Source organism: Rhinolophus sinicus, chromosome 14 (assembly GCF_057876585.1).
Source record: "Rhinolophus sinicus isolate RSI-liver-muscle chromosome 14, RSI-T2T, whole genome shotgun sequence".
Lineage (NCBI taxonomy): Eukaryota > Metazoa > Chordata > Mammalia > Chiroptera > Rhinolophidae > Rhinolophus > Rhinolophus sinicus.
The window spans coordinates 180,272,912-180,287,887 of record NC_142514.1 but is presented as its reverse complement, the minus strand read 5'-3'; the positions used below and the strand labels follow the sequence as shown (position 1 = coordinate 180,287,887).

Sequence of the window (14,976 nt, the reverse complement as noted above, 5' to 3'; positions counted from 1 at the left end):
GTGCCCTCCTGTTGAATTGAGACACCTCCAGGCTGGAAATCTGAAAGCTGAACTTCCCAGGCCCCTCCCACCCCTGTCCGGGTCTCTCAACCCCATGTCCACCTCGGAGTGAAAAAGCACAGTCCTGGGACCTCAGGCTCAGAGAAAGCAAATCCTGGGCTGCTCTTCACCCTGTTCCTCCGTCCATTAGAATCCTGAGTCCCACTCTTGGGTCCCTCGGGGTCCCTTTGCCACGCTGTGGACATGGCTCTTTCCTGACCCGCATGGTTTGTTGTAAGTGGACCATGTCGTCTGAGTTCACCGCTCGCACTGCTGTCCTGCCTGGGGCCCTCCAATGCCTTTGCTGGTTGAAATATTTCTTCCACATCCTGGTTTTGAGCAACAGCCTGTGTTAACGTGTCATGTCCGGGAGCAGCATGACTGACCTACTCGTTCTCTCTTCTCCTGTTTCAGAGAAAGATATGGTCCACATGTGACTCCTAGATTGAAAAGAATCTTACACACAAGGACCTCTGACATTCCATGTGACCTGATCTTCCCAGAAAATGTAAAGGTTTCAACATTTTGCTTCAATAAATCACTCGCCCTGCACGTCTCTGCGTGTCTCTCTATCATCCAATAGTCTCTGGTCTGGATGGGGTGGGTTCATCATGAAGTGGCCGTTGGGTGTGTCACTAGTACATTTCAGGACCCAGCGTCCAGGTTCCCTTGGAGGCCTGAGTACAGGGACCACAAGAGGCAATATTTGCTCAGGACCATCCTGCATTACTTTACAGATTTCCCAGTCGCAGGGCCATGAGTGAAAAGGACTGTTAGGGGTAGAAAGCAACCACAAGGTTCCTGCTCCTGGGCCTGACCTGAGGGATACCCGCAGCCTCACTGTCTGGCCGGTCACGTGGTTCCCAGCCAGCAGCGTCACTGCTATTCCATCCTCATCATAACCACAAACAACCTGCCTGGTCCTCACCCCTTCACTGTGCTTCAGTCCTAGTATGGTCCCGTGTCACTTGTTTTCTGTCCCTTCTCAGTTTGCAGTGAATTCAGGGTTCAGCCTCCAGCGAGCTCATGTCACTCTGCACACTCACATTGCTCTTCACGGCCTGCACCGCGCGGCCACTGCTTCACCCCTCATGTCCCTAAAGATGCACAAACAAACTTCCATCTGCCGTCTGGACAATGCCACTCAAGCAATCCGCACTTATTTCCGAGGGAACTGTGAAATCCACACAGTGTCTACCCCCTGCTGATGCCTCCACCACGGCCCCCATTCAGGCTAATGGAGGCGACTCAGAAAACTTGGATACATCACAGGCCCCCGGACTCGTTTTAAGGGTTGGCTGTAACACACCGTCCCACACTAGGTGACTGACCTTATTTTCTCAAAGTGGGGAGGACAAAAGGCTAAAATCCGTAGGAGTCCGTCGAACACACAGTGTCAGGAGGGCAGCGCTGGCTCTGGAAACTCAGGATGAAAATCTGTTCATGGCACTTCCAGTTTGGGAGGCTGGTGACATGCCTTGTCTTGTGCCCACATCACTATAATCAGTGCCCCATGTGACTTTGCATTCCCCTTTCTGTGTGTGCAAATCTTCCCGTGCCCTCTTCGTGTAAAATATATGAGATGGCATTTGGAGGACACCAGAACATTCAGGATTATTGTCCTGACTCAAATCTGTAACTTTATCACCTCTACAAAGCCTTTCTCTGCTCTGGAGGAAAAATCACAAGTTCCAGGTGTCAGATGTGGATATCTTTCGGGGGACTATTATAAACCTCTTGCAATGCATCTCCCCCTGACATCTAAGAGTCATCTAGGTGCTGCCCCATCCACTTCCAGAGCCCCACTCGGCTCCTGTCCTTTCCCCCCACACAGCCATCATCACGGCCCATTCCTAGCCCTGCCTGGCGGGTGCTAAAGTCTCCCAAGGGGTCTCCTGGGGTCTTCATACCCTTCCCGCAGCACCCCCTACTCATGGACATCATGGTGACCCTCATAAAACAAATGTGAGTCCGATCTTATGCCTGTGACCCTGAAATACTAGACGTCATGTGTTTCTGAATGTGTCAAGCACGAGGACTTATTCTGAGTCCGAAGCCCATTCTCCAATTATAATAGGGATATTTATTCACACTGTGATTGAGAGAATAGAAGACAACAGTTATCTACTATTATCGGTGTCTCCAATTCTTTTACAACAGATGTGTATTCTTAATCACATCAGGAAACATGTGCACTGGAATTGGTCCCTATTTTCTGAAACACATTGCACGTTCAGTTTGCATACTATGCATGGTGCACACACGGAGCTCCTGCAACCCCCTGAGACCCAGACTGGAATCGCTGGGAGGACCAGGCCCACCATTGGTGTCGCACACAAGGCCTGGCATGACCCGTCCCTGGCATCCCTCCGACCTCTTCTCCCTGCTCACCAGGATTCTGTGCTCAGCCATAGTTGTCTGTGTGCCACTCACCCATGTGTTATGTGGGTCACACCAGTGCATCAGGACACGTGGTTCTCCCTTTGCCTCTGTAACCTTCCCTGCACAGGACAGCTGACAACCTCATCTGTGGGGTCCCTTTCACGTCTCGTCCTCTGTGAAGCCCTCCCTGACTCTCATACCGTAAAATAAACCTTTATACACAGACATATATTTATACCCACTGGCACACAAACAGATACACACTTTTACACACACAGACACACCCAGACACATACACTGACCTACATACATAGACAGGCAGTCATCACTCTGTTGTCACTTTATCTTTCTGTGATTTAATGTTCATTTCACAGTATTGTTTGAGAACGTATTGAAAAAAGTAATAACATAAAAAAATTTATCAGTTATTATTATTATTTCTAAGATACTTAAGAGTTTACATGTATTGAGCACTCCAATGGGGTGGAAATTATCCTGCAGGATACAGGTTCTGTTTCCTTCTGTCCTTATTAGTCCTCAGAAATGGAAAGACTGTTCCCATCATTGCATGTGGGATGAAGAATGTCCCACCCAATGCTCCTCAACCCTGGCTCTTTGTTACAATCAACAGGGCCGATTTCAAAGCAAGTGTTTCCCAGGCCTCACTCCAGGACAAATATACGGGTATCTCAGTGGATAGAACCTATACAGTCCCCATTTCCTCACCTCTGCCTCCTAAGGGTGCAGACACCCAGCAACTGTGGAGGCCACCACTGAAGTGGAAGGAGGAACAAGACTGTTCACGACAGTCAGACAACTGCCAGCATCACCAAGGTGGTCACATGGAGACCTGTTCCTGGCTACTTCTATAGCCCTTCAAGCCTGGCAATTGAAGGTCATTCATTCGTTTCACTGTTATAAAACTAATAAACTTAGGATCTCATACAGGACATTTTCCTACATGAGATGCTCACAGAGTCGGGGGTGAGATATGCAAGACTCCAAAGACTGGCGCTGGAGGAGAGGTTAGACAGTGATTGTTTAATGGCTAGAGTCTTCGTTTGGGATGATTTCTGGAAATGGGCAGTAGTAAAACATTGAGAATGCACTCAATGTAAGTAATTGTACACTTAAATAATTACTACACAAATAATTGTACACTTAAATTGTACACTTGAAATGGTGAATTTATGTTGTGTATATTTTACCAAAAGCACACTGAAAGACTGCACAGTCTGTAGCTCTCTGAGAGGCAGCAGGAAGTTAGCTGTAGGTGACAGAAGGGCCTGTGTTTCCGTCTTCCCTGGACACACTCTCCCAGAGTGTTGACAGCTGACAGTCAAATTATGTCTGGAGCAGCTCTCTGTTCTATTGTAGGCCTGGGTTTCCTTTGTTGAAAATATCAGTAATTTTTTAGAAACTCTGGATCAGGCTCACAAACTGAGTTAACCAAGTACAAAGGATTGACTTCTGCAGGGTCTCTTGACATTACCTAAGGCATCTAATGCTTTCCCTGCACAGGCATAATTGCTGTCTCTGCAGGCTCTGCTCCTCAGATACCGTCTCCCTGCATCAATCTTACTCTGAATGACAATTTTTTTTGGGTGGAGCATATCCTCTGCCACTTTCTGAGAAAAAGCTCACTGGAGATAAAAGTTTTGAAGATTTGCTCATTTGAATTATCTTTATTTATCCCCGTGGTTCAAATCTAGCTGACTGCATACAGAACTGTATTCATATACAGTGATGTGATTCAAAGCTCGGATTGTCATAAGCTTACTTAAAGCCGACTCTCAATGGCTCTCCATTCCTATGGTATGAAGTTCAATGTCTCCCTTTAGAGATTAGCATATCCTGGTCTGGATAAGAATGAAAACTTCACAATGGTTGACAATTAAGACCTCTCCTTCTCCACTCTCCTTACTTCCCTTTTTCTATCCCACCTGATAACCATATTTTCTGACAGATTTAGGGCTTAAAAGGGAAGAGATAAAGGGACAAGAAAGTTCTAAATAGACTCATATTCTTTTGAGACTGGTCTAGATTCCTGGGCCAGTGTCGTTCGCTCGTGGGACACTTTCCTGGATCTTCAGAAAGCTCAGGTTACTAAGATCTGTTACTCTCTTTACGGTTAATAAACATTCAAAGTACAAGCAGCTCTGGAAAAATTAGCAATACGACAGCTGGAAAAGATAATAAGGGAGTTGGAAGACAAGTAATATGTGTAACCAAAGTGATTTATTCGTAGTGGGAGGAGAAAGAACACAAATATGTGAGAAACAAAAGTCCGCAAAGCTTCCATGTAGGACGTCCATCTAACAGGCTTCTAGACGGAGAGACACTGTGGTGGGAAGAAAGTCACCAAAGAAAATCAACTACAACATTCCCCGAAGTGAAGAACAGGAAATTCAATAGCCCACTCATTCTTATATCACAACACATTTTTGTGAACTTTTGGACATTGACCAAAAAAAAAAAAAAAAAAGATTTTCCTTTCAGAAAGAACCTGCAGGAAGGAGCTGCAGGTGAAAATCATGGTTCTAGCAGTGAAATCATTTATATCAGTTTCTCCATATTCCCCTTGCAATGGTCCTGGGGTCCAGAGGTTCATATTCTGAACGGTTAGCTGGAAAATGTGGGCAGGAAGAGGTGAGGAACTTAGTAATTCAGTAGATACCTAATTAACCATGTGAGTTCTCACACGTATATTGAGATCAGATATTCAACCACACATTTTGTGGAAATGTTAAGTGGTGTAAAGTTCAGGGTTTTGGTGAAGAAGCCAAAAAGAATTAGTTGGAGGTGACTCCTGATCCAGGCTCGGCTTCCAAATCTGGTTCCCTGTCCCAAGTCATTAGATGGATCCGGGTTAGACTGGATTGAGCTAGTGTTTACATTTTGGGAACAGAAGGACTGAAGTGGCCCTATCCCTAGATGATAGGGCACCAAATTCCTCGTGTCGTCACCTGCGCCCTCCTTGTGGTGACTCTGAAGTCCTCTCCAGGAACATAAAGAACGTGGTGTCACCACCAGGATGTGACGCTGAGGCCTGGGTTAGGCTTCATGTTGTGTTTGAGCCTTGCCTTCATTAGACATTGAATTTCAAATGACATTCTCTGTCTGAATAGGCCCAAGAATAAAACATGTAATAACTCACAATCTGTCCTGATGAGCAGTTACACAATCATTAGTTAAGCACCTTCTATCACTTGTCACACAAAGACCAGAGGGCACAGGTCACGCCCTCCAGAACCACAACACGGGGAAAGAGCCAGGGGCCTGGGTCTGGTTCCCAGGAGAGACGTGCTCACGGAGAGCCATGCAGTCTTGGGAAGGAGATCCCCAGAGATTCAGGGCCAGGAAAGGACGTAAGAAGCGGGCTGTCTTTGATGTGGTGTCAGGAATGCATAAGGAGGTCAAACCAAGGGGACTGAGGCAAGGACAGTGGAGCAGGGGCTTCTCAGGGAGCAAATGCCTTGAGCTGAAAACTGTGTGGCCTGCACAGAAATCAACCTGGAGTTCACACAGGGCAGTTGTGCAGGTCAAGGTCAAAAAAGTGCTTTGTTTCCTAACTTAGGCCTTCTGCTTCATGTCTGAACATGGTATCTCCAGGCCTTTTAGGGAGTGTGAAGTAAAAGCAGAGTTTTCAGTGGTCTGTAATGGTCCCAGAAGTCCTTCAAGGTTTATCAGAACACCTTTCTCAGGTTATAAATGACTGGCTGGAGCTGACATGTTCGGAGCACCTACTCTGTGCCCAGCCCTGTTCTGAGGATTCCTCAGTGTAACTCATTCAGGCCTCACGACCTCCACAGGGCGATTCCCATTGTGCAAAGGGACACAGCGGTGAAATCTCCACACCAGTGTGGCCCCAGGCATGGGAGACGCCTGTGCTTGGAATGGCCTGGATACCGTGAACGATGGACATCAAGATGTCCCCAAGACCTCGGCCTTTCCTGAAGTCTCTGGCCGGGGAAAGCACCTCCCCGCCCAATTTGTGGGCTTTGGCCTGATCTTAAGGAAGAAGAGGTTCACGTCCAAAGCACATGCATGAGGTTAATGTGCCAACACCCAGGAGCGCAGGGTAGAACCAGTTTTACAGAATGAGTGAAACAGAAGAAATGTAGGGTATCTCGTTCTCAAATACCGTGGGGCTGATGTATACGACTCACTTACAATTAACAGAAACTCAAGGATCATCTAATTTGCAGAAGTCTTTTATAGGCTTTGTTTCAATGCATGAAACGCTGAGAAAAAATGGGTCTCACTGAGTGTTACCACTTTTATTAAGGAAGGCAAGGCCTCAAATGAGCAAATGTTAGTGTGAGTTCACCTCAGGTCTAGTATGAGCCTTAAGAAGCCAAATGTAATTCTCTCCTACCTCACATTTATCTCTACCTGAGACAAGGGTGTTCACGGTAAAATCTGTCAATAATTCACCTCCACCCCAAATCTACTGTGTCTGGTTTGTCACAGAAGGTGATCAATAAATGTCACACACACTGACACCGAAGGCTACTACACTGCTCTAGTATCCGAATTTGGGGACCTGAGTCAAAGAGCCTTCTGGGAGGAGGAAAAAATCAGGCCAACAATACAGGCATTCTCACCTTTTGGTTTTTTCCATCTGCATTTTCAACCGATGCTAATATACATGAGCTTTTGTGAGCAGTGATTGTACTTGATTCACCTGAAAATGGTCCTCATGTGCTTTGCAGAAAACATGGAGGTAGAGTCACACACTTTACTGTGGGACATGAGGTGGAGTTTTGTTTCCTGAGTAAGAAGCTGTGAAGGGCTCAGTGTATCAGCAGGTGACAGGGCTGGTCCGTAATGACTGAGTCACCAGGAAAATTCCTTATGAAATCCCATTCAAGGAGACAGTCTCCCATTTCATTACTAATGTCCTTCACTTGCCTTTGGAATGAAGTGCCCAGCAATGGTCAGCTGGGCGAGGGTACACCCATAAGAACATGATCTTCTTTTCTATTTCTAGCTTCTTCCTAATTCATTAGTTTGCTTGGCAACTGACGCTCCACCTGAATTACTAAAAAAGTGAGTCCCAAATAATCCATACAGAGAATAATGTATTCACAGGGATTTAATCATTGACTCATCTCTCAGGCTCTCTCAGCCATTTCTTTTTTCTTGAACATAACCCAACTTTGTTTCTCTTGTTCCTGTTACCTTCATGTTGTCCTGCTCAAATGTATGCGGCTTTTCTATCGTGTGAGGCTGTCCTGTCCCTCTCTTGACACCAAGAGGCACACTTTGCACATTTCCCTTCCCTTGCCAAGTGCCATGTGCGCTCAGGGCCCCTGTACTTGCTGTTCCCTTGACCTAGAACACTCTTCCCCAGATGTTCCCTGGGATTTCACATCCAAGCTTAAACGTCCCTGCTCCGATGCTGCCTGGGCCACTGTACAGGACAGCTGCACTACAGGTTGTTTGTTGTTCTTTACACCATCACTTTCCCTGGATCTCACAGTCAACTGTATGTGTGTTCGTTGTCTCCCAGTGAGAGAGAGGTAAGATACACGAAAAAGCTAACAAAAGCTGGACGAAATTTAATTCTAAATATATAATCAAATTCATGAAATTGACTTAAATAAGTGAGATATTCTTTGCAAAACAATCTTCAAAGTAGGCGAGACTTTAATATTTTCCCACTCCACTCTGTGGGTGAGGGAAGTCTGCCTCCCAAGGCGGAATGAGGTATTGCACCCAGCCCAGGTGTTGCCTGAAGCAGGAGGAACAGACACACAGGGTATGAACCATTTTGTACCTAGAAGATGGAGAAGGAAAAGAGAAGCAACACGAGGAGGAGGAAGGGAAGGAAAAAAAGGAGGAGGAGGAGGAGGATGGGGACACAGTGAACCACCCTAATAATGAAACAAAACGGCTCACAATATTGTAATTAGCTTTTCTTTTTTTGAACAAGCACGTCTACATTAATTGAAACTACTGTCATGTGCCAGTATTTCTGTTCCAAAGTCGTTCTGGGTTCTAAAAGCTGTGTCTCCTGGATTTTACAAACAGATCACAGCCTGGCTGGGTTCTGGGTGTTTCTCGCTGTGGTTTCCTGGCCCAGCACCAGGTTCATCCTGTGACTCCTCCCCTCTCTGGGGGGAGGGGTTACGTGGCCACCAGGAGCATAAAAGGAGGAGCTCAGGGCCCTCAGCTCCAAAGTGAGTCCCTTCCTCGCTGCCACACCGCATTCACCAGCCCACAGCCACTGCTGCACCATGAAGCTGCTGACCGTCCTCATGCTGATCGCCCTCCCCATCACCTGCTTTGCAGGTGAGCACTGACACGGAGGGCGGGCTTCGCTTTGCACGGTGTTGTCAGGGCCCCTGTGGACGACCTCCTGTTCCCCACAGCCCAGCACACAGCCTCTCATTTCTCCAGGGTCCTCGTTTTCATGTGTTTGGCTTCTCTGGGCTGTGGAAGCCAGGAAGGGGGTGCAAGGAGGCAGATGTTTCAGGGCTTGAAGGAAATCCCAGATCCTGAGTTTACTCTCCTAGATGTGAGAACTCAAGACCGTTGACCATAATCTTTCTGAATGTGCGTCTCTCCTGGGATGTAAGATGACAAACACCCTAGCTGTGCCCATAAAGGAATTCATACCTCTGTAAGTGAGCCCACTTTTGCATGCTTTCTTCCCAGGTTCTGGCTGCCCGCTCCTTGAGGAACTGATAGATGATACAATCTCTCCTGACGTGGGCGTTGATCAATACCTCAAGAATTATTAAGAGTTGATAGATGATGAACCCACTGAAAATGCCCTAAAGGAAATGAAGCAATATTTTCTTAGCCAGGATGGTAAAACTGTGGACAACCTAAAAGTGATTGTGGTAATTTCGATTTCTTCTTTAAGTGTTTTGAACCCACTGGACAGGGCCAGCAGGCTCTACGTTTGTCACTAATTATGCCAAAGCAAGTGTCGACCATGCTTTATTTCCCCGACTTTCATTGTTGGTGAGTGTGAATAACACTGTCACACCAAGAAAGCCATCCAAGGTTCAGTGCTGCTCTGTCTCTTTATTTTGTGGAATCTTTAGTGAGTGATAAATGAAAAGCACCTAGAGGGGAAAAAAGCTTGGGCAAAAACTCCCCGAATAGTCAGCTTAGAAAATATCTGATTCTTAAGAAGACCTTCCTTCACTTGTACAAGTGATCTGAATAACAAATTTTTCTTGTTTGTAGATCAAATAGTCAAACATTTTAAACTTTATAATAGAGTCCAGAGAATTCGTTTTAAGGATTATTCCACACATCTTATCCACACAATCTAAAGTGCCCTTTCAAGCAATCGACATTTGTTAGTATAAAAGACTGAATCCCTGGCCATTAATTAAAGGCCCATGAATGACACGTGCAGATCGTGGGCATGAACCCACCACGGTGAGGGAATTGTTTAAAACAAAATCAGTAGTTTAACAATGAGATAATCTTTCTAATCATAATAGATTGGATTCGTTTTTATGTAGAGATTTTCTGTATCCTAATGTAACAATTAACACACCCCAGGGTAGACAATTTAGAAGTATTGCCAAAGCACAAACATATAAGTGTACGTCACTAAGAAGATTCTGAAACAGGGAGCAACAGGAAACAACCTTGAAGACATGATAAAAAAAAAAAAAAAAGCCAGTCACAAAATACACATAGAGCATGACTCCACTTCTATCAGTTTTCTAGAATAGCCGATGACTTGGAAACAGAAGGCAGAGTAATGGATTCCAGGGCTGGGTGGTGAGGAAATTAGGAGTGTTTAACGGGTGTGGATTGCACTTTAGCCAGATGCAAACGCCCTGTGGTCTGGTTGCTCTGCAAAGGGGATATTCTTAACACTACTGAACTGTATATTGAAAGTGGTGAAAATGGTATTATTTATGTCATGTGTTGTTTTTTTTTGTGTTTTTTTAAATTAAATTTATTGGGGTGACAATTGTTAGTAAAATTACATAGATTTCAGGTGTACAATTCTGTATTACATCATCTATAAATCCCATTGTGTGTTCATCACCCAGAGTCAGTTCTCCTTCCATCACCATATATTCGATCCCCCTTACCCTCATCTCCCATCCCCCACCCCCCGCCCCCCTTACCCTCTGGCAACCACTATGTGTTTTTAAAATAATTGCATTTTTTAAAAAATGGAACGACTGCTGTATAGGAATAATTTCCATAAAAACCTAGATTAGGGGCTGCCGGATAGTTCAGTTGGTGAGAGCGCGAGCTCTCAACAACAAGGTTGCCAGTTCAATTCACAGATGGGATGGTGGGCTGCGCCCCCTGCAACTAAAGATTGAAAATGGCAACTAGACTTGGAGCTGAGCTGCACCCTCCACAAATAGATTAAAGGATATGACTTGGAGCTAATAGGCCCTGAAGGAACACACTGTTCCCCATATTCCCTAATAAAAATTTTAAAACAATACCTAGATTACACAAATCAGTCGGAGTGCACATCTCCGATATTTTGTGGCCCACAAAGGATACGATGGAGGTATCAGACTGTGTTCTGTATTTCTAACATGTAAGGTCATACAGGAGCTCTAAAACTTCATATGTCATCATATTTGAGCTGACATATTGAAAACTGGTAACACTGCATAATTTTGTTAGATACATTATTTCAAAGAACAGGAAACGTGCAGGTAAAATTATTAAAGTGTCCCCTGGGGCTGCGGTTGGAGAGACCTGGAAATAGCAGTCCTCTTAGCTATCAATTAATGTCTCCTGAACAATAGAATAAATGATGAGATAATCCTGATTTTACTTCCAGCGCTATCTTTCTTGAATGTCAGATGTGTGTAGACAAATGCAAGAAAACAATGAGAAGAAATGTTTGGTTTTCCAGAGTTTCCTCTTATGAGGAATTGGAATGGAGGTGATATCTCTGTTTTGTTTTCCAGGACACAATATATAGCAGTGGCTGGTGTGCTGACTATTAAATTTCCATAAACCTTCGGCTCAGACGACTACAGAGAATGATCATAACGGAGTGTCTATTGGTAGAAACCACAACTTATGTTTCTTTTTTTTGTCTTTTGATCTGCAAACGGCAAGACAATTGTTGAAACCTCAAATACATTTTCATTTCAATAAAGTATCTGCAAACCTAAAGTTCTTTTCTTGTGATCTGATGAAAATGGAGGCTTTAGAGAGACTCACACCACACACACGTGTGCTCGCACACAGGCACACACACTCACACATTATTCATGAAGAGCTCACGGTGCAGGACTGCAGACTCTGAGCAGCACGCTGTTCCTCACCACCTGTAGCCCAACATCGACCCTTCTCTGGAAAGTGATTTTCCTCCCCTCTTACTCCCATCTCCGGGACGATCTCTGCCTTGCTCAGGCCCAAGGTCCTGGTGGCTGCGACAATCTCAAGTTCCCAAATGTCCTTCAGTCCTTGTGTCCATGCTGAGCCCTGCTCACCATGGCCGGGCTCTCTGTGTCCCTGGCCCGAGTGTGCAGGGAGGGGAACAGCCAGCGAGAAAGGGGGCTCAGGCAGGGCAGGGATGAATCCTGTCTGCATCCTAAGATTGGATCTATATCCTCAACTGGATTGTTAAAATCTTTCATTACAAAGTTACTTAGTATACTCCTCTGCGCCATAACCCCAAATCTCAGGAAAAACACTTGTTTGTCTGTGTTCCCATGAGTGTGGTCATTTTGTGCTAATCAATGAACAGGACCCATACACACCTGCTTCATCCCTTTCACACCCTCAGATCTATCACTTCTCTATCCCTCGTGCGCTGTTAGGTAAGATTCCATGATTATGGTTTCCTTCCTTTATCATAATCCTCATACAATCTTGACCCTTAGCGGCACACAAGTCCTTCTGGGTGCCCTATTGCGTTGAGCCTCAAGGTGACTGGGATTGTTGGCTCCCCTCACAGAGAAGGCTTTGCTCCCCAATTGAAGGGAATCATTCACATGCTTCCCGCACGCAGGGCTTCAGGTCCATCTCCCTCCCCCACATTTCACAGTCATCTCTGTACCCAGAGCGTAAATATATGACACAATATAAGTCAGTTCATGCTGGAGCTTCCGTTTCATGGCTAATGGTTCTTTTGTAGAATCTGGACTCTGGACTCCATCTTCTCTTCAATTCCATTGCCATGTCCTCATTATCTCCGACCTTGTCTTCCCAGGAAGCCGTTTCCCTCACTGTCCATCCTTTGACTGTGTCCTCCTGTGACCAATTCTTACAATCATGGTCATTCACTCACGAACTTCTTGTTGGACACACATTTAGTACCAAGCACTGCTCTTGGCATCAGGATACATCAGTGAGGAAAACAGACAAAAATCTCCTCCCTCGGATGCTAACATTTTATCGAGCGGAGAGAAATAAAAATGAAATAAAGAGGTGAATTAAAAAATATATTAGGAGGTGATAAATACCACAGAGGAAAATAAGAACAGGAGGAAGGTTGGGGGCGTCATTTCAATTAGGACGGACAGGGAAGGGCTCACAAAAGTCGTCATGTTTCAGCCCAGACCTGAAGGAGGTGAGGGAGAGAGTGTGAAGGAGAGAGTCTGGGAGATGAGTATTCCAGGAGGAAAGACACTCCAAGGTGTGGTCGTAGAACTCTCTTTGCTTTTTAATAAATAGTTGTCATCATAAATTACTCTAGGGACCAATATTCCAGGAAACAACAAATTAAGTTTCTGTTGGCCAACCTATGCGAGATGTAAATGGTGGTGGTTCTGAATACTATTCCGCATCTGAGTCACCTAGAGGTCTTGCTAAGACAGCTTGTTGGTCCCACCCTTTTCTTTCTCATTGGAAGATCTGTGTTGAGGACCAAGAAGTTGTGTTCAAATAAGCTCCCAGGTAATGCTGACGATGCTGGTTTGGAAGGAACATATTTTGAGAAGCAGTGATCTGGGGTAACCAGCTGATCTCCCCAAGATGTGTCCTGCGAGGCTGAGGTTTTGGCCCCCAAAACAAGGATGGGACTTGGGGGATGTAAATGGACTAAAGAAACCACTCCTACTTATCTCCATGCTTGAAGCTCAGCAGAGCCGAAAATATATATTTTCTTCCACATGGAGTGTGTCCCCAAACTGTAGATTGTATCCCAATGCTATCTGGACAGGATTTGAAGCATTGTGAACTGCATGAATAGGGCAGGGCACGCAGGAAAAATGTTATCAAAGTTCAGGAGTAAACCAGTCATTTCTTGTATTTTCCTTCCTTCTTCTTAGATTTTGAACCAAAAGAGTAAACATAGGACGATCATTTCATGGCAAGAGTTGGTAACAAGATGAAGGAAACAATGTCTGATGTCCGTCAGCCTCTCCCATGTCATGGGCCTCCCTTGGCAGCTCACAGCTTGTAGCAAGAAGTGTGAGCCCGCGTTAGGTGGATGAGGGCTGCTGGCAGGTGGTCTGTGGAAGCAGCGAGTAGTAGTCCCTCAGCTTACAATTCCTTGGAGGACCCTCATGGCAGAAATCTCCTAGCATCACCATGCACTACGACAAGGGAAGAAAGAATAAAGTGGGTCTGGGATTGATAACATAGAGTACAGTGGTATTTTGAGTTTGGTACAGATTCTCACAACTTTGGGTGAACCCCTGACAGACACAATTTTGATATTTCTTAATTATGTAATGTAAAATGTTATTGGTGACTGCATCTCTTTGTGAGCAGAAAGAGGCTTTCATTTTATATATCCGTGGATAACATCACTTATTACTAAAATGAGGAAATTTTGTTCATGTTTTCCACCTTAAGCATGTAAATTCTCAAAACACTTGTCACATGAATGTGCAGATACAAACAGAATGAGTTTGTAGTGGTTGTGTCACCTGATTCTTTGAATTCCTCTCAGCTATAGGGTAAATACGATGTCACTACAATTTATCACTCTAAATTATTTTTAATAATTCATAATCCACAGCTAAATTAGGTCCTCTTTTGATTTTATAAAGGCAGATGAGTAGAAATCACTTTCTATTGAAACATTTCCTGTACCACAGTATACTTAAATTCTTTTTTGAAGTCTGGAGAATTGTAGATGCAGAGTCAGTGGTCCGTATGGAGATTCTGATGAGGAACGGTTCATCTCTGTGTTTGGTACATCAGAGCAGGAGTGATTATGAAAGTGGAGGCTAGAAACGAGGGTCAGTGAGAGCCGACGTATGTATGGGGTAAAGTATATTGGATGTTACCATCTAGAAGTGGTTCCTTAAAAGTTTTTACCCCCCTGGCATGGGTTGACCAGATTGAAGACCAAAGGCCAGAAGAATTCCTGGGATGTCAACCTGAGCCAGAAAGGACATGTGTGACCAGCACATCCTGCTGAGGACAGGAGTCCAGAGACCCTGTGTGCCTGGGGGAAGTGGTTCCTATCTCCACCCATCAGCCTCCTTAGCCTTAGTTCCAAAATCCAGTATTTAGGATCTTAAAATCACAATGACAGTGACTCAGTCATGATCATAAAACGGTAAATTAAGTGATTGAAAAGTAGTGATCTTATCTTAACTGAGAGAAATTCCTATGGAACCAGAACCAATACAGAAGCACACT

At 44.9% G+C, this 14,976-nt stretch overlaps 1 long non-coding RNA gene across 1 annotated transcript; it reads left to right on the top strand.

Annotated features, from left to right (window-relative positions):
- Window positions 1-8,585: 8,585 nt before the first annotated feature.
- LOC148755977 (uncharacterized) lies at window positions 8,586-11,542 on the top strand. Its single transcript, XR_016018493.1, has 3 exons — window positions 8,586-8,718; window positions 9,085-9,272; window positions 11,340-11,542. It is a non-coding gene; the product is annotated as an uncharacterized LOC148755977 (long non-coding RNA).
- The last annotated feature ends 3,434 nt before the right edge of the window (window positions 11,543-14,976 follow it).